Genomic DNA, 23,848 nt, shown 5'->3' on the forward strand with positions numbered 1-23,848 from the left:
TAAAAAGTATTTACATATGAGAAGGCACAGGGAACTGAACTGCTAAATCAGCTGCTTGTGGGACAGTTTCCCAGTGAGGAGCTGAAAATGGACCTGGTAGTACCTGCTGAAGATGACATTGGACTGTGCAGCAATAACGGTGATGTGCCCCAGGGTGCATTCCCCAGCATGTGCTGGACCAGCCACCCTGTCACATCAGAAGGGAGCTCCAGATAGAGGATTTGGCCATCCAGCTCTCAGGATGTCTGCCTAGTGGCTCTGTCGGGGCTGAGGCTGACAATGATGTTGGCCTTACCGGTGAGAGATGTGCTCTGCTTGAGGCACTGAGTTGCATAGCTGCAATGCACAGGAGCTATAGGGGACAGTGTGCAGCCTATGGAGATGAGCAGGGGTTTTGCAGAGACTGTGCAGGGCAAAAGCCCAAACCCTACACTGCAGGGAAGGAGGATTGGCTGCACCTTGATGAGTGGAGGCTGGAGACTCCTGAGATGGGGGAGGCTGGAATTTTTTTATTTCCAGGAGGAGGAACGATCTTTATCTATTTGCAGAGGTACCCTACAGAATAGATACTGGTAACAGGTGAAGGGGAACCAGTTTCCTCTGGAAAGATGTCATGTGAGCCTGAACTGCTTGAAAGCACTGGTAGGAAATGAATCCTTTCTTGTCATCTCCAGGATCTTCAAAGGGTGGTTTGGCGAGTGTGGTGATCAGACACACAGACAGGCTGTGCACAGTCTGCAGGGGGCTGATGGTGTATCTTCACTTGGGTTCGAAACCTCACCTGCTTGCTCCTGCCTTGCTGGTGAGGACCATGTTAGAGCAGAAATGCTGCTTTAGCAAGGGGAAAAGGTGTGGCCAAGACTCATCCTTGGACAGGTCACTTGGCAGATCTGCTTCATACAGTGTCTCTGTTTGCTCCCTCTCTGTATATAACCTTGACCTCTATGTTATCAGACTTTCGAAAACAAAGTCCACATTTCTTCCTTACTAGTAAACTTTTCAGTTTGAACTGTACATGCTTATGACACAAAATATGTAACAGAAAATTTGAAATGCATGCAACTAACCTTGTGACTGAGCTTTGCAATTATGTTGAGGCCCTTTCTTTCCCTGTTTATTGCTTTTTGAGCTGTCTTTGAGGTATCAAGAGTTTGTTTATCCATTTGCACTGACGTGCATCATCATTTTCATCTTTCTTATCTTATTATTGATACTTATCTGAGATGTTTTCAGGCAAAATAACAGATTCTGTATCCTTTATCCAGAAGAATAGATGGTTTTTTCTCCAATGGTTGCATGTATTCATAAAATATACTATCACTAGAAGACCAAAGGGCATCCTTTTAGACAGTAATTTGTGGCAAATGACTATTTTATTTTTATTATACATGCATGTTTTCTCAGTTTCTGGAAGTTTTGATAATTCCTAGGTCCTGAAAACATTTTCCTTCTGTTTTGTCTTACACATCTATATTTTGCTAGCTCTTCTGACATTAGTTACTGCAAGCACTCTTTCTCATTTTTTGTTGTTGAATAAAATGTCACTGGGTGGTGAATCCATGCTTAATTCAGACTGTTATAACTTAATAGCACTATTATGAACTAAAGCCCAACTCTAAAAGCTTTCTCATTGTGATATTAATTCTTACTAATTTGTTTTTGAGGGCTAACGGTTATATGTCTAGCCATAAACATTGCTGCAATCTGGTTCAACTCAAACATTGAACTTTGGCTTATTTATTGCATCTCCTGTCCTATGTCCAGAAAAAATAGGTTTATTCTGTATAAACATCTATTGGTAATGCTTACAGGGGAGTCAGCATGGCTCCTTCTCAGTAACATGGCCTGGGTGGCAATGGGGAGGAATGCAAAAGCAAACAGTGTGCGTGAATGGAATACCCAAAACTACCTCAGAGAATGTTTACCCAAACCCTGGTAGTGCTAAAGCAAAAATTAAAATGAAAAAAGTTTGCATAACAAGACTGTCAGCTGGTTTAAATGGTAACCAGAGAGTTACCCAGAGACTTTTGGGAGCTTATAAAAAAACCCCCAAAACCAAAACAAAACAAAAAAACCCACACAACAAAAAAAACCCCAAAACAAACAGAAAACCAACAAACAAACAAAAGAAGAAAAAAGAAAGAAGTAGCTTGCAAAGAGCTGCAAAAGAACCATGAAAACTTGCTACAGCAGGGAGAAATGGGAACAGGACAGTACCGAAATGGGGTTTGCCAGTGCTGGAGGCTGCACCACCACCATTACAGCCTGTGTCCAGGATGGTGCATTCTCCCTGCCAGAGGATGGGTTTATCCAGCACTGCTGGGACCCACCTTGGGCATTCGTACCTGGCTCTGGGAGATCTAGTTCACTGCCTGCAAATTATTCAACCAAGGGAAGCAGAATAGGTATGCACAGAGCTGAAGCCCTCGCATCCTACAAAGGAGGTGCTTATAAATGGGAACCTGCACCCCAGAAGAGGGAGATCCTTGTACACGGCCTGTGAGCAGGTTGTGATGTGCAGGTGACTGTGAGAACATGGCCATGGGGATTAGAAGGTTTTGGGGCTAGTGGCAGAAGGCTGTTTAGAAAATTGTAAGCATTTGTTCTCATTTTGTAAATGCCTGGTATTGTGGTTTATCTGTTCTTTTGCTGATATTGATCCTGAATATATAGCTCACTGATTGCCAGTTAATTACATACCATTAATAAATCAATAAACCACTTCAACCCTGATTTCATTTAAACCACGTGACTTGGCCAATTTTTTCCTGTGACAACAATGTATGTAAAATAGAGGTAAAGGAAGAGAATATCTCCAGAAAATACATAAATCAATACTGAATGCTTACTTTATTTCGCACGTCACTTTAGGTCGTGTGGGTTTTTAGCATGGTGGCTCAGGCTAGCATGTTGTGAGAGCCACATGGGCTTTGTTCCTCAACTGGTCCTGTTATTTTGGTATATGTGGTTGGCTCCAATAACTCCCTCAGTGTGGCTATTTTCATAAAACCAATATAAAATAGCCATAATCTTTCTTTCCATTTAGTTTTGATCTTTAATCAGAAGTATACTCTTTCATAGTATTTTAGCATTTGTTGTCTTGTGCTTCAATCAAATTCCCATTAAAACTTCAAGTGCCTCTTTGGATTGGAAAGCACACCTGGGAACATGCTATTCTGATCATAGCATAATCACAGCTAGCCATAATCACTTTCTGCAATATCTCAGTCTAAGCCATAGCTCTGGCAATCACTGCCTATGTTTTGTCTGAATGTGGCTGATTTAAAAAAAAAATAATAAAATCTTACTGATATTTATAGTACCTGATGATAGACTTTGCACTTTTACCAGATCAATTGCAGTGCTTCACCCATCATGTCTGTCTCTGTATCTAGCTTGCATAGCGTACGTTAATAAAATTGAAAAGTGTTTTGTCAGTCAAGGTTATATATAAAGGCCAAAGAATGAGGAAAGCATTCAAAAAGTACTTACTCTCTAAGTATATATGCTCTTTTCAAATACCCAGATTTAAAATTACAGAATTAATGGCTATTTTCAACTCTTACTGCTGTTAATGGCATTATGCTTTGTGTTTCAGCTATGTAACTCGTTTGTGCTGTGAACTTTTTCTCCAGTGGGGTGATGTTCAGAGATATCTATGAGACAGCATTGTGTAGAGAACTGCTTCATTAAGTTTGTCAGTTCTGGCTCTAAATGAGTGCCTTGCAAATGAATTCCACTCTAGGATAAGAAAATGCTTTTCAGTATATAGTTCATAAGGACTGTTTCGGCAGGTGTGCGAAGCTGAAGTCATCAACACGCATGTTTTGCTGTCTCTAACTAATGACTTGTAAAGGACGTGAATACGGGAATTCTAACTTTCATTGCTAGTGATAAATTATACTCATTAAATAATTTCAATAAAATTTTTCAATTTATGTAAAATCTCTCCCAGAGAATACCAGAATAATTTTTGGTTGACAAAAAGCTCATGTTGCTCATTTGCAGGCTGTGACTTCAAAATAAACTAATAAGTTAGAGGGGCAAGATCTAGAAGGAGAGGCAAGGTTCAAGTCTTGTTAGAAGTATACGTGAAAAAAACCCATGATATGCAGGCTTTGGGATGGTTGTTGAAACATTTTTATAGAAAAAACACCCATTTAGAGTTAAAATATTGCTCAGAGGTAAGTTGGAATTGTACCAATATAGATGCTGTCATTTTGCTTAACATTTGTGTTTTAGCTAGTGGAAGCTAATTTCCTACAAAAGCTGCAGATTATTTTGAAAGTGGAGAACAGTATATGCAGGTGAAATTTTTGTCAGCATGGTGCTTTTGCTGTTGCAAACCTTCAGACTTGATTTAGTAGTACTCTGCCCGGAAAATCAGTGTCACTCTGGATGGTGTAACATTGGCATGTTCTAAGAGAAAAGTCTGCTGTGTTTAATTTTATGACCTCTACAGGCTATTTCTTGTGCATCAGCAGATTAATCTATAATCAGGTGCACTTAGAAGTTCTTTCTGCTGTTGTGTGTTTTGTGACTGCTCCGTTCTTACACCCCACATCACAAATTCAGCACAACCTTGTGCAAATGATTCAGAGCTTCACAGTTTATGGAAGCAGAACTGCCCTTCAGTGACACTGGGAATAAATTCAAGCTTGAGGCAGGCTGTTGATAGTTGTACAAAGAGGGCTTTCTTCAGCTCTGTGGAAAGCCGAAAGTTTGTAGTCAGGTCTGCCTGATAATTTCTGAAGCACTTCACAAAGCTGCAGCTTGAGCACGCTGCCATGCAGGCTTGGAAGGTGGTTTGTGGGGACTGCGCAGGGAAGTCTGTGTGTTGATAGATGTTGTATTCATCTTGGCAGGAGCTCTTCAAGCTCAGTTATTTGTATAAACTATAAGAATTTTCTACAAAGTTAATAAATGGTTGTTATGGCTCAATGCAGATGGCATCAGTACCTGGTTTTGCACTTATGAAATGCATATATGTATTTCCATAGATAACATTTCTCAGAGTTTAACAAACTATTAGGAAGAGCATTACGGAGGATTTGTATGCCGTGTACGTATTTCTGAGACCTGAATTCTGCCCTTGGGGAATTGACACTGCTACTGCTCAAAGGAGAAGCTATCAAGGGAAAAAATATTGAAAATCCAAACATGAGCAAATAAGAGATGTTTTATTTCCCCTTTTCCATTTGCAAAAGATTGGAAAATAACTGATATTGCAACCCTAGTGGCAGAAGCCACTGAAAAGAAAGAAGGATCTGAGAAAAAGCAAATAATATTAGTGCTTTGCTTTGTATTATATCTTCATCCTAATCTGCTGGAATTACAGTTGTATCATGGCTCTGACAATGCCACGGTTGGTTTTTTCCTAGATTAATGTGATTTTTCTTTCAATTGTTACAAGCTATAAATTGTGTATCTGCAAATTTTCTGTAAGGTGCTGCCAAAATGACTGAAAATGTATTGTTACACTGCATGTAATTGCTGTTACTTTGGATTTCCTCACCCTATAAGATGAGTAGATCCTGGATCCCATATATGAATATTTCTTATTTTTAGAGATTAATTCTCACCATGTCCCTAGAAGATAGAAAAAGAACATGCAAAAGAAGAATCATTTACTCCATATTCAATTAAGTGAGAACTTTGAATTTTCATGAGAATATTTCTCCCCATTTCAAACATTACACCAAAAGGCCTTGGTCCTGCACATTTGTCATTTTGTCAATACAGATTATTTCTTTTTCTGAATCTTTGTGTGTTGAGCAGTCATACCTTTGTGTAACAAAATGCACAGGTTGTTTTGATCATAATTACTTGGTGGTTTGCAATATCTAAGCATTGCAGTCAAGGTATTTATTTTCCTGCTGCAAAAGGTGTACAGTAAATGGATTTTTTGGCAGGACCTTGGCATTTCTTGCCATACGTAGCGATATTCCTTATTGTCAGCCCTTAGTTACGGTTTGCTGCTCACCAATTTGCAATTAGTCAGCGCCTCATCGAAAGCCTTGATTCAGCAATTGCAAATGGGAATCTGTATGATGTTTTGTTGGCTTTAAAGGGCCTTTGCTCAAATACAGGAGTTCAGTAGCACAATTGGATTAGAAGGTTTAGGATGGAAGAAGAAAAGTCAGATGACTGACATAGAAAGGAAATACCCCAAAAAAGGAACTATGGTTGTGGTGATTTTAAGCACAATTCTTACTGGTTTAGTTATTGAAAAGAAAACTTTTTTTTTTTTTTTTTTTTTTTTTGCCAGCAGCCTTGTCAGCTTCCACGTTAAATAGCCCTCCAGTACCCTGTTCCTGTGGCACCTTGTAGATTGAAACCCATGTGAATAAATAAATGGCAAGTCAGATGGTATCTGGTTTAATCCAGGGTGCTAGAAATAGAGACATGACTTTTAATGCAGGCACAGGCACGGCCCCTGGCCATAAAGGCTATATCAACTCCTGCTGCTTTCTTTTTCTCTCCCTGGCCCTCTTTCCCATGAATAAAGTCATGATGGAAATTGTGCCACAGCTACATCTTCACTTCGGTGATTTGTTCTCTTTTGGCTGCTACTGTAATTCTGGGATGCAGACAGAAAGCTCATCCCAAGTGAATGTTGCTAACCCATGTGTTGCACCACAAGCTCAGAAAATGCGTTACAGAATGTTGCTGAAGAATTCATTATCATTGTGGGCCTTAAAGTTATTAAAAATCTAATGATAAATATTTAGTTACTGTATATTTTACAATCACAGGCTCAGAATCATTAAAATTTTCAAAAGTGCATTTTTAAAAAATATACACTCTAAAGATTTGACATCTGTCATCTACATAGGTCAGTATGTCTTTTAGATTCTGGATATCTGTGGTGTCCAGCTTAGCAGGCCCACTAAGAAACTGATTTAAGTTTTTCATTTTCACATGTAGATAGTAGCTGCTGATGCTGAACTGTTATTTCCAAAAGTGCTATCATTTGAATGTTAGCTTGCATTATGATAAAGGTACATAGACTGGCATAGCTACAAATACTGTATATATGCAATACGTAACGTACGTTTGTATAGACAATATCATATGTCATTAATATGTACATAAAACACTGTATGTGAACATTACTGTGGCAGATGTGTTTGAAAGGTTAAGCCTGCTTATAAGGCTTACATACAAATATTTTGATTCCGAATATATCTCAGTGTTATAGGGAGAGCATACAGGGGATCCAATGAGAGTGGGGACCATGGCAGTATCCTTGCTAAAGTATAAAATTGTTTCTTGAGATTTCTGGAACTGAAATAAACCAGCCAGTATTTCTGAATGCCAAACAACTAGACAGGAAACATCCAGAAGGCCAGACATTACAAAATCCCTTTTATCCAAGAAAGCAACCTTCACTTCTTGTAAGTCTTAGCTCACTGATGTTACTGCTAGTAGAAGCAGAGATGGAGCTAGACAGCTGCTGAAAAACAGATTTAAAGGACTCTAACAAGAAAACAATAACATGCTTATCCTCCGGGGGGGGGTGGGTGGGGAGGGTGGAGGTTTTTTTCTTTTGCTGTTGCCCCTTTCCATTTCATTTGTAGGTATGGAAATAGATGGTAGCTAAGATGAGTGCATGTCTTGCTGTGCAAGGCACCTGACTGTACTTGTGATCTGGCCTTGAGTCACAGCCAGTTTTTCAAGACCTTTCCTTTCCAAGGGCAATGGAGTCGGAATTCCCCACAGCACTGCCATTCCACTTTTGCTGGCAGCAATGCAGCGTACATCATGAATTCAGGGTCAAACTGCAAACGTCTTGTTAAACTTACATTGCACTGCATTGCGAGTAGTTACCTGGAGAAAAAAAGTTTTTATGAGTTCTTGCTTTAGTATTTTCCTTTCTTGGTATGAGGTCCAAATCTTCACCCCAACTGCCAGTTTTCAGGTCCCAGTCTTTTTCTGCATTTTGGGATCTAAATCTGAGGAGCACACATAGAAACATATACAGTATATTCATACACGTATCCGATGAAAATAGATTTTTAAGTTAATTAGTAGATGCCTTTTCAGTTTGTCTGGAGTGCCCTGATTTAGCAACTTTGCACTCATGTGAGTGACCTCTTCGACTTCAGTGGGAGTCTATGAAAGCTGTATGGTCAGGAGCCTTTTGCCAGCAGCTGGCATAACTTAGAAGGGAATTTCCTTCAGTCTTCTCTGGCAGAACTTGCAGAACTTAGAAGGAAATTTCCTTCAGTCTTTTCTGGACATATGAGAGTGAAAAACCATCTGTATCTATGAGGCAGTGCCCTGGAAACCTCTACACCTTCCTGAGCTCAGTCTCTCTGTCAGCCTAGTTAATAATAAGGCTGCTGGCATTAGAGAAGCACAAAAAAGCAGCCTCACACTTGTGGGCTCTACTAGTGGTAGACCAGTGAATTTGGGCAGGATATGAATTCTGATATCTGTTTCTTTTTCTTCTTTAGAGGCCTCAGGCCCCCTTTAGGAGCTCTGTCTACATGGTATTAAGCAGTAAAAGTACATGTTAATAGAATCATAGAATTATTTAGGTTGGAAAAGACCTTTGAGAGATCATAGAGTCCAACCGTTAATCCAGGACTGCCAAGTCCATTGCTAAACCATGTCCCAAAGCAGCGCATCTACATGTCTTTTAAACACCTTCAGGGATGGTGACTCGAACACCTCCCTGGGCAGCCTGTTCCAATGCTTGACCACCCTTGCAGTGAAGAAATGTCTGCTAACAGCCAATCTAAACCTCCCCTGGCGCAACTTGAGGCTGTTTCCTCTTGTCCTGTTACTTGTTACTTGGGAGAAGGGACTGATCCCACCTCACTACACTCTCCTTTCAGGTAGTCTTAGGGAGTGGTAAGGTCTTCCCTGAGCCTCCTTTTCTCCAGGCTACGCCCCCTTCCCCCACCCCAGTTCCCTCAGCTGCTTCTCATCAGACTTGTGCCCCAGACCCTTCACCAGCTCCGTTGCCCGTCTCTGGACACGCTCCAGCACCTCTGCGTCCCTCTTGCAGTGAGGGGCCCAGAACTGAACACAGGGTTCAAGGTGCGGCCTCACCAGTGCCCGGTAAAGGGGGATAATCACTTCCCCAGTCCTGCTGGCCACACTGTTTCAGGTACAAGCCAGGATGCTACCGACCTTCTTGTCCACCCGGGCACACTGCTGGCTCATGTTCAGCCACCTGTCGACCTGCCCCCCCAGGGCCTTTTCTACCAGCCAGCTTTCCAGGTACTCTTCCCTAAGCCATCCCTGAAGGCGTTTAAAAGACATGTAGATGCGGTGCTGAGGGGCATGGTTTAGTGGTGGACTTGGCAGTGCTGCGTTAATGGCTGCTCATGATCTCAGAAGGTCTTTTCCAACCTAAGTGATTCTATAATTCTGTCTTACTTTTTGATCCTCAGTGAGATTGACAAGTTCCATCTGGCATACGTAGAAGTGCTGTAGTGTGGGAGAAATTAGAAATAAAAAGGGAGGGGTAAGGGAACAACTTCTTTAGAGTTGCAGTCCTTGCATCCCAAGACCTGCCAAAGTGGCCATCTTGTTCTTTGTGGGCTCCAGCCGGAGAAGCGTCTGCCCAAAATTACAGAATCACTCCTCTCTTTCAGCATCACAGATGTGATACTGCCTGTGTCAGAGCCAGAGGCAAACTTAAATAGCTGTAGATATATAAAGGAACAAAGTGAAGGAGTCTTTTGAAGCCCAGAAACCACTTTGAATAATTTAGGGATCTTCCTTATCCTACTGTTTTTGTTGGCAGTTCAGATGTACAGATTCAGTGGCTTAGTTTGTCAGAAAGAAGGCAGAGGTTAGGTGAATGAAAAAGATCAGGTTTGTAGTTCATTATTCCCAGCCTCTTTCTCTCTCTGTTGGAAATAACTAGCTTTTTCTGAAGATTTTAGGTATTTCTGAATTAGGAAGAGCGCTTAACATAAAGGTAGTTTTTTTTTTTCCTGAATATCTTTATTGTAATGGTGCTGAGCTATTGGCAAGGAAGTTTATGACTATAGATTTGCATTTTGCAGTTTCATGCAAATGTCTCATTTCTTGGAAAATACCTTTACTTACAGTCTGTATTTTGTACTTAAAATTAATAATCTTTTTTTTTACCAAAGTGAGAATGCTTTTGGAAAAAAGGTGCATAGAGGTTTGAAACATTCATGAAGGTCAAAAAATTACTACTGACTTTTCTTTACTATGGATTGCATTGGCTTTTGTGGAGACGGGAATTGGCTTTTAAAGAGAAACCCAAATCCCTCGAACATTTTGTTTTGGGAAGGAGGGGGAGAACCGACACTGTCTGATGATTTGTTTTCATGAGATGTCTGCATTAGCTCTCAAATTACAGAGCTGATTCGATGGAAAATTGCAAGAGGCTGCTCATTTGTGACTGACCCTGCCATCTAACAAGAAGATAGACCTTAGGCATAATTGGGTTGATGCTGATTTGATCGCACACAAAAAAAAGCTTAAAATAAGTCTTAGATCTGCAGAAGCAGGCAATGCTCCATCCTTAAATTGCCCCTTTTGTTGGTTGTCACAGGATTTTGCTACACTGGATGACTATTTATTAGAAATCGTATGCTTGTTCAGTGGATTGAGGATAAAGTTATTTTTATTGGTGTTTTGTGCAGCTATATTTTGTATATATGTTTGGAGAACAATATATTTGCCCAATAACCTAACCCAAGAAATGCTACGCACCTTACACTGTGTAACTTAAGTGGAAGCAATAAATCTAGTAGGTTAGATTCCATGAAAACTTCTCACCCACATGTTTTGAGTAGCCTTGCTTTAAGAACTGGTAAAGTACCAGATTTGGCTAATGAAGGTAATGTGAGTCTTGAATAATTTATGGAGAATTGATATTACTGGTTTATTTCCTTTTTCACTGGAAATCCAAGAAAGCATGAGACCACCCAAAGGGACAGTTTTGTTGGTTTTAAAGGGCCTCTGCTCAAATACAGGAGTTTTGTAGCACAATCTGATTAGAAGATTTAGAGTGGAAGAAGAAAAGTCAGATGACTGACATAGAAAGGAAATATTCCCAAAAAGGAACTATGGTTGTGGTGATTTTAAGCACAATTCTTACTGGTTTAGCTACTGAAAAGAAAACTTTTTTTTTTTTTTTTTTTTCCTGCCAGCAGCCTTGTCAGCTTGCATGTTAAATAGCCCTCCAGTACCCTGTTCCTGTTGCACCTTGCAGATTAAAACCCGTGTGAATAAATAAATGGCAAGTCAGATGGTATCTGTTTTAATCCAGGGTGCTAGAAATAGTGACATGACTTATAATGCACACACAGGGAGTTTGTCTGGGAAGGAAATACAGCGCAGGAAAGACCGTGTGTCTGTATACACCTTGGAAGGTAGATCTGGATATTCTGTGCTACCCTATATACATGAAGGTGGCCAGCATAATCTAGAGTGTCTGGAAAACTTGTGGAGGCAGGGCTGGTTTTATAAAGCAGAGAATAAGTAAGAACTGCGAAATCTGTGAGATGTGTTAATTCGGCACCTCTCCAAGCGAGCCGTACCTGCCCCTGCGGAGCACGGCCAGCCAATTAAACTGCCTCCACTCAGCCACCAGGTCTTGCTCAGATGCCCATGTAGATGCAGAGGATTGTAATTTGCAACTGCCTATACAGGTGAAAATTTTATCCAAACACCCTGCTGCTAAAGAACTTAGATTTCAGGCTTCCAAAAAGGTTCTTAGTTATTTAGGAAGCACACTACTTGTGCTTATAATGGGCTTGCAGAAAGATATTTTGCATGAAGCTGAGTATTTTGCTCAGAGATCTGGTTCAAGATATATATATATATAAAAATCCCTCTAAATGTAAAAAATGATATTTTAAATAGCTGTTATTCTGAGGCCTTATATATTGCAATGCAAAGGATTTTTTTAGGCTCATTCTGACATCCCAAACGATGCTGCAAATAAGTTCCAACTATATTTTAGCATAGTTGCAGCAAGTGTTGCTGTGTTTGTGATGGTCTTCTTCCTTTGATAAGGGAGTAAATTTTCATGGCTGAGTTAAGCCCTCTGACAATGAGGGCTTACAATGAATAAAACACCAATGTACTGTACCCCTTTAATTATCATAGTTCTAAGACAGCATAGTTATAACATGTAATTAAATTTCATTGTATAAATGGAACATGGGCTGTAGTAGACACATCTTTCATCTTTTGATGTATAATGACATTCAAAATATTCTCTAGTACTCAGTTGATAAACAACTTGAAGAGTCAGGGTCTACAGAGTAGCTTGTTTGATTTTAAATTTGTAAAATTGGCACGTGGTCTCTTTTGACGATACTGCATTCTGATGTGATCCATTTATCTAATGTCATTAACAGTACATGCTGAATGTACAATTAAGCTTGAAACTGTCAATGTCAGTGGCTGTTAAAAAAGGGTTGATAAAAATGAGAAGAGGAACCGCTGTTTTGTAATAAGCATCTGTGTTGCTTTTAAGTCAAGAAAAAAAATCAATGAATTTCAATATATTGCTGTCTTCATTGCCAATGTAATTCAATAAATATGTTAATTCACTTTTCTGAACACTGAAGAGAGTTGAGAGCTTTTTGTGTTATTTATTTTTGTCAGTTCTGTTTTTCATGGGTTTTTTTTTGTTTTAGTTAGACTTCAAGCTTAAGTCTAGTAATAAAAATGCTATTAAATTGAAGTAGAGGAAATAATCTGTATTTCACGTTTTTAACAAACTGTGGGATTTTTTCTTTATTTGTTTTTTATCTTTGAAATAGCAAGCCGGAAAAGAATGAATGTATGCTTTTATCATTAACAATTCTCTTCCTGCTAGAACAAAAAGGAGCACTTTGAGGTTCAGCAAACAATACAACTGTCAGTGCAGAAATTTGTTCCCAACCACATTGCTGGTCTTTACTATGAAACATGATAGATAGACTTCATATATTTTAATCCTGTTTAGGAATTTACACATTCTGTACTTGCATGAATAAAATCTGAAGCGTGTAATTAAGAACTATGTGATGTAATACCATTATTTGGTAGTGAATTATATGAATCAATGTGAGAAATACCTGTATTTATATCTCTCTACAAGTGTTCCCTTGTTTTATACTTGTTACATCTGTTTTCTAAAGAAAGGATTAAAATATTGTGAAGTGCAACTATATAGGAAAGACAAAGAAATCATGCTAAATATTATAATAATTTTTGCCATTGTGGTTTCCAGAAAAGGTTGTATGTGTGCAAATACTGGAAAGGAGATGCCTACTTATGAGTGTGCTGAGCAGCAAACTCCTGTGTATCTTCCTATCAGCTCAGCTGCTGTATCTTGGAAAAGACTGAGAGGTGACTGCTGAATGAGTAGGAAAGAGAGTTTGCATTTCAGAAGCACAGAATGCTCCTAGGGGCATCTATATATTAGTTTTCTTTTAGCATGTCAAATCTGTTGAAAGGCACCGTTGTTACTGCCTCAGACCTCTTCTGATTCTTTTCTCTTAATGCTTTTCTGATTAATGTTCTAAATAAGAGCCAAGAAACTTAATATAATTAAAAAAAACCCCAATCTATATATTTATATATATATATATCTATATATATCTCTTTTCTTTTTACCAGTTAACAGCTGTGGATGCTTGAACCATGTGTTACTAAAATACTCATCTGAAAGTAACTGTTCAATATGTGGTCTTGTAAATGTACAGATGATATACAAACAAAGCTTCAGTTCATAGAATTACCCCTCACTGGTTAATATTCCAGGTAATAAAGTAGCAACAGATTAGCCAGCCAAACTGCTTTAATGCCAGTGAAGATTTTCAAAGGAGACAATCCTATGATTTTGTTAATATTTTGCCTTGATTTTTATAAGATTGATGTTAAGTGAGATGAGTAATTATTAACAAAAATGGAAATTACTATAACTAAAGTAAAACCCATTTAAGAAATTTGATGCTGAATAATGTCCATCCCAGTTTCTTGAAAGAACTGGCACACCAAGAGGTGGGTCTGGCAGCAAGTATTGTAAACGCAGCAACAGAGAGTGGAGAAAAGATAGTATTGCTTGTGTTTAAGGCGGCAGAGAGTGCGAAGCAGGCAAATTCAAGCCTGTGAATCTGATCTGAGTTAAACAGAAGACAATAGTATAAATCCACCCAAGATGCATCGTACCGGTGGCCTAAAAAGGTTTGCTTTGCGTTGTCCTGGTTTTATTTTTGAAGGAGAACTAACTTTCTAGACGGGAAATGGAGGCAATAGAGTCAATCAGACATCAGTAAAGCACTTGGTTGGTCTCTTAAATAAAATATTTTTTTTATTTAAATTTCAGAGTAAAAAGTCTATGAAAGCTCTTGTAAAATGAATGCAATGCCTTAATACAGTATGGCAATGGGTAGTATTGGTGAGAGAAGTACTTGGACTGAGCTTTGTAAAAGAATTTATGAAAAATTGATTTTGTAAAATTTCACTTTTTATTTTTATCAGCAACTTTAAGACAAATTTTATGATAGTGCTGACAGAAAACTGAGCTACTTTCTTGATAAAACGAGAAGAGATTTATTATGTTAAAAAGAATGTGCAGATCTGGGACATACAATGATAGAGTCGTGTGAATAGTATAAAGTGAAAGGTCAAGGACTAAAAGCTCAACTATTAGAACATTCACAGTTGGAAATGGCAGAGGCGGAGAAGGGCTTGAATGTTTTTTGCAGCTGTGGGATAATTGTGCATCCTTACCATGACGTTACCGTGATAGACCACAGGCAATTTTAGTAGGCATCTATCTAGGGCATGGAGGAAGAGATGGACAAGTAGTGGTGTACATAGCCTTTGACAAGTCATTGCCTGGAATACTCATATGGGGATTTGCTTTTAAATGTGTTGAAGAAGGTTTAGTTGAAACTGGAGGGTGTGAGAAAAGGTTGATAATAAGATCAGTGAATGAAGTCTCTCATCAGTGAGGAAACTAGAAGAGGCCATCCTATTTAGCCTTGCAGATTAAACCAGAAAGATGATACCTGATATACATATGATACCTGCTGATGCCACTGATATCTGTAAGTATGTTATTGAGAAAATAACTTGAGGGAGAGAAAAGGGCTATTTAAGTTAAAGGCCAGTATTAGCATGAGAATGGATGGGTACTAATGACTCATGGGTAGGTTCAGAATCAGACTTAGAGGATCCTTCTGAGACTTTGGGCTCTGAAGCTGCTTTCCAGATAGGAACTTTGAAGGAAAAAGTGAGAAATGTCTTGAAGGTAAAGTCTGATGTATTTTTATCAGAGGAATTTTGTGACCTGCAATGCAACACATATTAAAGGAAGTTCCTGTCATTCTTCTCATCCTATACTTGGCTTTAAACTCAATTGCTGTGCTGCCCACTACACAAAATTGCACTTCTGTTAATGGTGTCAGATACTTGTGATATGCAGAGGTGTTTCAAGGAGGAAAATAAAAAAAAGGAGATCATCAATATCCACTGCTGTTTATGCTGTTTTCTTAAAAATATGTGGCTATGTGGGCAGAGCCCACTGTCTGGCCTACACCTGAGCCACATAGAGTGGTCCATCTCTGGGTGACAGCCAGCCAAATGCACACTGCCTCCTGTAAGGGGGCCTTGAAATGTTCTAAGCTCATGAACTATCCATATGGTTATTCTGGAAGCGTATTAGTTGGGACAAAACCACATGCCAAAGACCTTTCTAACATGTTACTTATGCAGCTGATATGCCAGCACCCAGGAGGATTCTGTAGTGTGGCTTAGTTTACCAGTGTGTACGGAGCTGTTGGGCTCTCCCTTAGACTGGTACTGTGGCTTCATAATCACAAGAAATATAAATTGCATTACTTTATGTTTCTCTGATGTAAAGCAATAAATAAAATATTAATTTACTGTAGAATGAAACAAGGAAAAGTTTTTATTCTAAAAAGTCTGGTAAGATGCTACTGAATAATATTGTCTTTGGAATCATAAATTCCTGGAAGGTTTTCACTGTTTGTCTTTGATTCCACTTTACTAAGCAAAAGAAAATAATGTACTGAACAGCAAGGTTGTATAAGAGTTTGCTAATTTGAAAAAATACGATTCTTAAATTTTGAAATTTGGTAAAATACATAGCAAATTCAGAATCTCTGCATTTAGACATGCAATCTGAGAATTTTTCTCATCTTGGATACAGGCTTAGAATGCATTAGGCTTATTTCTTATAAATAATGCAGGTTTTAATTCCTGTTTCTGTTTTACCAGTTACCTCAGGATTTATCTTCTTTGTGTTCATTTTCAGATAAGCACCTTTGCCCTTCTCTCTTATATCCCCATGTTTGACAGAAGCTGTTTGTAACCATTCATAAGCCAACTTAAAGCTGTCCTTCAGATTCCTTCTTGAAATTCTCTTCCATGAAGCATACAAAGTACGTTCAGGGAACTGGACTGTGTTTAGTATTGCTTGTCATTCTGCCTGGTATACCCAAGCTCTTACTTTGCCTATTCATATCTGAATGCCATAAATACTCATTTATTAATATAATCTCCTTGGAGGAGTGTTTTTTAAATATCCAGTTATGTGTATATAATATTAAAATATATGTGTAAATAATATTAAAATAATATATATGCACATACAAAGGATATTTATATGTAAATATATAGAGATGGATTTTTTCGTTGTATGTTTGCATTTCAAACATAATCCCTGAACAATTATTGAGGATGCTAGGCACTGCTATAATAGCAGTAATTAAAACTACTGCTGTAAAAGACATGCTGAAAGTCTTGTGGATCTTGTAGCACGTTCCTTTCCTTTGGTTCTTGGTGCTATTTAAGATGTGCCTACTGCCTTCAAGAACAGTACTGTATGCAAATTTTTGACATTGCATATAGTATTATCTGTCTGTGACTTCTACTTTGTTTTGATTTATTTCAGTTCTGACTTTAACCATCATATTATGACATTTGCCCATCCCCTGTAAGGGATGGACTGACGGCCATTATTAAATAAGTCTTACGTTAAACAAAACTATGAAGCTCCTATTTTTAGCTGTTATTTTTTCTATAACAGATTATAATATTTTTATCATTATTTGAAAGCGATATGATTATTTGAAGGAGTGTCCTCAATTTCTGTATTTCGTGTTCCCTTATAGTATCAAATGCTCAGACCAATGGATCTTATTAAATCAAGAATAAACACTTGATACACAAGTATAGCGCATCCAACTGATTCAGCTGTAGCACGTACTTCTCTGAAGTGATTTAAAAATTAATGGTTAGAAATTGACTATGATACAAATCACAAAAAAACAGTTCTAGTTTTCTAAAAATAAAAATAAGACTTGAAAATGTATTTAAATACACTTAAATAACTATATTTAAGAACATCCTGCTTAATGCTAGGAAATTAACCGTCGTTTTATTCATTTAGAATAGAAATGCCTTCAACCTTTTAGGGAAAGCAAGAGCAAATTACAGCCAAATTTTCATTTCACAAGTCATCTTCATCCAGGATAAGCCAGGGCCCCAAGGTCAATTCTTCAATTTGGTATCCTATTTCCATAATGTTATTCTGCAGTGTACTTTCATTATTACTGGAGCAGTGCTCGCTTTCCTATTAGTTTTATAAATGGCTATGTTAATGCGTTTTTGCAGACAAAACCACCTTTTGTTAATATCCCAGTGGATTTCTTAGAATTAAAATATATTTTTAAGCAGGCATTGGTTCTATTTATATTTTTTTCATTGATGATTAGCCCTTGTCACCTACCCAAAAGTGGCATTGTTCAAACAGATATCAAAGCAGTTTTTAAGAAGATGTGTTGAATGATTGGCTTGATGGACAGAAAAGAAATAATTAGAAGCTGAAAATTCTAAGAATCTTTGTGAAATTTAGTAATAGCTAAAGCAATGTAACAGTAGGGGGAAGCGGGGGTGGGGAATGTATTCTGGCCAAAGAGTAGCCTTTTGTTAAGATGTGAAGTTTTGCAGATAAAACTGTTTGCTTTGTCTTTCCCGTGCCGTTAGTGGTGAAAAGATAACAGTTCAGCTCAGCTGGGGTACAGCTGTTACCCATAAAAACTTGCCAGTTTTGTTTTAGCTAATTAGATGTTTACTTCTACAGTTGTAATATACACATAAATTATTATATCTAATATCTTATCCACATCATCCACCCATTTCTGTCTGCAGTGTTCAATAGTGTGCATTCTGGCTAGGAGGATTTGTGTCTACTGTGCAGCCAAGTATTGAGTAAGAGCTTCTCCTCAGACCTTAGATACAACGGGAAGTACTGGTTCTTGGGTGCCATATTGACTAAATTTGTTTTTCTGGGGTGTCTTTTGAAAAGGAGATAAGTGATTTATGTACATAAAATATAAATTTATTCAAGAAAGTATGATGAAAAAATCTGTTGATGGGTTACTCTGATTTCCTACATATCTTGTAAATACTGTACAAACATTTTAGTAAATGTACAACAAAATCCTGTTAAAGAAGGATAGTATTCTGTTTTGCTTAAAAGCTGAACCTTAGAATAGTATATTTCTGTTGGAAAGGGACTTGCAATGACCATCTAGTCCAACTGCCTGACCAGTTCAGGACGGACCAAAAGTTAAAGGATGTTGTTAAGGGCATTGTCCAAATACCTCAAACACTGACAGGCTTGGGACATCAACTGCCTCTCAAGCCTGTTCCAGTGTTTGCCCACCCTCTCGGTAAAGAAATGCTTCCTAATGTCCAGCCTAAACCTCCCCTGGTGCAGCTTTGAACCATTCCATGCATCCCATCACTGGATACCAGGGAGAAGAGCTCACTCAGCACCTCACTCCACTTCCCCTCCTCGAGAAGCTGTAGAGAGCAATGGGGTTGCCCCTCAGCCTCCTTCTCTCCAAACTAGACAAGCCCAAAGTCCTTGGCTGCTCCTCGTAGGCCATGCCTTACAGACCTTTCACCAGCTTTGTTGCCCTCCTCCAGATGCATTCAAGGACCTCCATGTCCTTCGTAAGCTGTGGGGCGCAGAACTGCACACAGTGCTCAAGGTGAGGGCACACCAATACTGAATACAGTGGGATAATGACCTCTTTTGACAAGCCTGTTATGCTGTGTTAGGTCCAAGTTATTACGTCTTTAAAGTGGGTTTTTGTAACAAAAGATATGTCTTAACAGGAACTTTGTATCCCTAAGAACAGCTATCCAAATGGCTGTGTTTAATTTCTGAAATCAGATTGATAAATGTAAAATGCCTGATCCTGACCTGCTGCAGCTGGAACAAAACCAGTAGGCTTAGTACCATCAAGACAAAGCAGTCCTTGCTTTGTTCAGCATAGCTCCCTCCTGTGTTTTAATCGTTTGGTGTTGGTTTTTTTTAAAAAAGAGAAAGCTTTCTCAGTGACTTTTTGTACATCCTGACATATTTGTAGGTCTTGAAGTTGTATGGTCTAGTAATTTGTCATGGAGCTGAAGCACCGCTAACATATTGCTTCTGATAAAGTTATTTAGGTTGAAATGTTCAAACTTGAATGTTTAAATATGAGTATATATGACAACTTAATAGCAGTCAGCTGAGTATGGTTTGCTGTTGTGTCAATGGCAACTTGAGATAAGCAGACACTTCAAAAACAATACAAAGACCATTTTTATTTTAGTACCTAACACTGATTCAGGTTTTCAAGGTATGCTGATTTGGAGCAAAGTTCAGAGGTTCTTGAAGTGTTGGAGGCTTGAACATCCTACACTGTACAGATGGGGCCAGTTTAGATCCTAAACATATTTGCATAGTCTCAGAAAGGCTTATTAACACATGTGAAGGAGAACGCTATTCTAGTTAAATTGCTTCAAGACCTCTGCATACACTTAGCAAACTCCAGTGCATCTGTTTTTTTTGGATCTCCTCAAGTGTCCTGTTCCTAATTAGGTGCTGGTGTGAGCACCTGCTCTTGGAAATAGGCTCTAGGTTCACCTGACCTCAGTTTAGGCACTCCGCTGAGTGTGAGTGAAAAACTGACAGTCTCTCCAGAGTCAATGTAGAGAGGCACTTCTGCAGAGTGTAATTCATCCTACCCAAAATTTGAAACATCTTCTAAATGTATTCCCCTCTCTCTTTCTCTCCTGGAGAGTGTCCTTTTGGAGGCTTTCCCTGCAGTGTTCTTCATTTCTTCTAAAAATCTCCATAGATCTTTTGGCTTCCAGTATATATGTGCTGTCTATTAAGATACTTTATATTAAAAACTGTCAAAGAAAGGAAGGCAATTTCATACGGTTCCCAAATTAATGACAGTCTGCTCGCACATTGGTTGCTTTCTGTTGGCATCTGGGTCCTAGTACAGACTGCCATTCTTAATCATATTTTAATTTTCAAATAAATTGCTTTCATTATCCTTTCATTTACAATACCATGTGTGCATTACTGCTCATTAATGTTTGTCATCTACTTTGCTGAGACTAGGTTTTCAAATAGCCGTGGTTGCAATGCAGTAATTAAAGATGATCCATGTTGGTTTTGTAGAAATTATTCTGAAGCCTTCTTACAAAAAAAAATTAAACCAACAAAACCACCACCAAAAAATCCAAACAGAAACCCAAACCCAGAGTGCTGTTGAAATCAATTCCCTACATGTATGGAAGAAGCTTAGGGTAAGACTTTGCCCCTAGGTAAAGAGAGGGTACTTCTAATGGTTCTACTAGAATGATGCCTAATGATGGATCTGTATGAAAGCTGTATTTCTCTGTAATTACTGACAGGCCTGTTGTTTTGAGTGTAAGATATTATACTCAATATAAAGTAAGACTTCTTTCATTTTGCTTTGACAATTTTTATTCCAGTGTCTGTTTAGCTTCTATTCAACCAATTCCTTCTTCCTTTTCTCCACTCCAGATATCAAAAACATGAAGGGACAGAAACAACATGAGAGGGACTTTAAAATTACAGTTTTGGAACAGAATCCTCACGGGACAGAAGTCAAAATGAGAGCAGTAACCTCTGCCCTTATTTTGTCCTAGCCATCTTCCATAGGCTGTACATCATAATATGGGAAAGCTTCCTGTGTCTGCACTTGCAGTTAGTAGCTGTTTGCATATGACACAGCCTGTGCCACTGATTTTATGCACATACAAAATTATGGATCTCCATACCTGAGCCTATCTGATATTTTTATTCCTCTGCTCTTTAAGTGTATGTGCTCAGCTTTGAAAATCTGGCCCTTAGGGATCCCGATGTGAATGTTCAAAAGTAATGTCACTACTGATATGGCACAGGAGTAAAGGAACAATTATAAATTATTCAGAGAAATTTAAATGGATTTTTGAGATATGTTCCTCTTTATGAACTGCCAGAGAATTAGTTGTTTTTCTTGTACTAATATTTTAAGAAGCAACTTCACTTAGTGGATACATCTTAACATAACAGTGCTTGGCCCCAAGAGTTGGTGCACTCTTCTTGATGGGACTTGAAATTTGAGTCCTGCAATCACCTTCAGTTCCCTGTGTTGCACTACATGGATGTGGCTGAAGAGGCCTTGCATTTGTATCAGGCTGCATTGGCTTCTGGGACGAAAAGATGAAATACATTCTGCTTCTTTTAGTCTGTGCCATCAATTTGATCCTTATGAACCTTGTCACTTCTCCATGACTAAGATCTCAGCACTATTTCCCTGTCTACGAGCAAAAAGCAAAAGTCTTAAGAACCAAAATTATTGATGTTCCCAGTAGTGAAAGCAATATAATTGCAAATACAATTTTTTTTGTGGTGTTTTCGCACTCTGGTGAAAATAATGTTCCATAAATTATTATAATAATAATAATTTCAGATAGATTCAATTAATGATAAATCAATAAATTCAAGTTAGTAATACATTTGTAAAGTTAATTATCTGAGCACTAGAAGAAGACTCAGTATGTTTCTATTTAAACCTTTTCTTCACTTCATTATTGTACTCAAACAAGTTGAAATAGGTGTAATGCCTCCTCTTAAGTGTCCATTAGCTGAAAAGCCAACTTGGGTGAAAATTGATAGTAGCACATCAGCTAGGACTGAATCCACAGATTATTTTACAGTTTGTTCTTTTACTAAGGCTAATCCATTCGTCAAAGCCTTATGACTTTATTTGTATTCAGATACGCATCTGTGCAGTTTAATGACTTAGATTTTAGTTTAGCCAAATCACCTTTAGCATGTGCCCTCTTCGGTAGCTCTGGAGGAAACCTATCACGACTACACTCCTAACTTACCTATCCAATCTGATACGCATGGTTTGCTGAGCTGAATCAGATCTAAAACCCCTTTTTCCTAAAACTCACGCCATTTAGTATGAAAAGGAAACATTGCCTTTATTTGTTGTTAGAGATTATACTTTCTCTTATTTGAAATTTTTCTGTTCTCATTAATGGTGAAAAATGGAAGGGGATGAGTAGATGGAGAAGTTGATAACCCTGCTCTGGGTCATCTAAATATATTATCTAGATAAAACTGCAGGTTTACTAGTGAGCGTGTGGCGAGCTTTGGGAGCATAGCTCAGAAATTATTTTTCACTGAAAGAAAGAAGACAATTATGCTTTTGTGAAATGAATTAATCAATCCTATTCTAAATGTAAGAGGGCCCATAGCCGTATCACACTGTATCATGATCACATAAGACATTTCAACCAAAATGAAGTGCAGTCATATGAGACTGTTTGAGACACACAGGCATAGGAAACTTCAGTGCCAGAGAAAGGTGTGTTTCTGCTTCAGTAGATGATCATCCTATAGACTCCATATTACAGCTAAGCTTTAAAATTTCCTGAAGGGTATGATATGATACCTGCAGAATTTTGCAACTGCTTTGAATTTTTTCAGCTTTTCCTAAAATCGTGGAAAATCAAGACAGCCATGGAAGACTGAGGCTGCAGTAAGGACAATTGCTTAAGCAAATAGTTATTTTTAAACATGGAAAAATTCCCAGTAGCATCTGGAGACTTGCAATGAATGTAAATTTAGGCATGTCCTTAACAGTAACTGAATGCATTGGAGTTTGTGCAGAAAGAGACTGGGTAACACGACATCCCTCAGAAGTACTTGCAGCCTCAAATGTGTATAAATTTTTGCCTTAAATCCATACCTGAACTTTGTGTGAAAGACAGAGTTCTATGAGTATAAAATTTGTTGCAGGATATTCCTTCCATTTTCTGAGCATGTGTAAATATATCAAAGACAAAACTTTGATGGGTCGTAGCTTTCTGGATATAGTGGCTTGGGGATGGTTAGTCATTCTTTGGGGTGGAACAAAGGTAAAAACATTTATTTACCAATTTGTGAAGTATATCATTAGGTTCTCTGATACGGTGAATGTGTCTAAGCATGTTCTTTTATTTACTGCTTTTTCTTGTGGTAGGTAATGATATAATTCTGTAACAATGGCAGTTACAATTCATCATGATTCTGGATGGCCCCAGATTTAAATTTTAGTAAATTCAGATATGCAGAAAAGGTGATTATACTAAAAAAATCATAATCAGAAGAGGTGCAATAAGGCTTTGCTCTTCCTGTTCCAGTACACTAAGAGTATCAGTATTCAAACTGAAAATCAGAATCTGTGCAGAGACGAAGACAGGAGAGAGAAGTAGTAATACTGTTAAAGATACGTAATGTTATCAGTTTTGCATAGATTGTCTTATTCTGGTCATAGTTATCAAGGTTTGAGGAATATCCTACCTACCGTGAGAAGACATCCCTCAACGCATTAAAGCAGCTGCAATAGCTTTAGAATAAGCAGCAAATGCTTGCTTTTCAGTAATGTGATAAGGATCTATGCAACCCTTGTCTTTCTGTATAAGAGGTATCAGTAATGTCAGTGAATTGCTGAGGACCTGACAACAATGTTTAAAAAAAATC

General features: G+C 38.2%; 1 protein-coding gene across 1 annotated transcript in view; it reads left to right on the forward strand.

The window, feature by feature from the left end:
• Positions 1–23,848, forward strand: part of PTPRN2 (protein tyrosine phosphatase receptor type N2) — a 663,741-nt gene that overhangs the window by 136,283 nt on the left and 503,610 nt on the right. The window lies entirely within an intron of this gene.

This window comes from Falco peregrinus, chromosome 5, assembly GCF_023634155.1.
Source record: "Falco peregrinus isolate bFalPer1 chromosome 5, bFalPer1.pri, whole genome shotgun sequence".
In the NCBI taxonomy this organism is placed as follows: domain Eukaryota; kingdom Metazoa; phylum Chordata; class Aves; order Falconiformes; family Falconidae; genus Falco; species Falco peregrinus.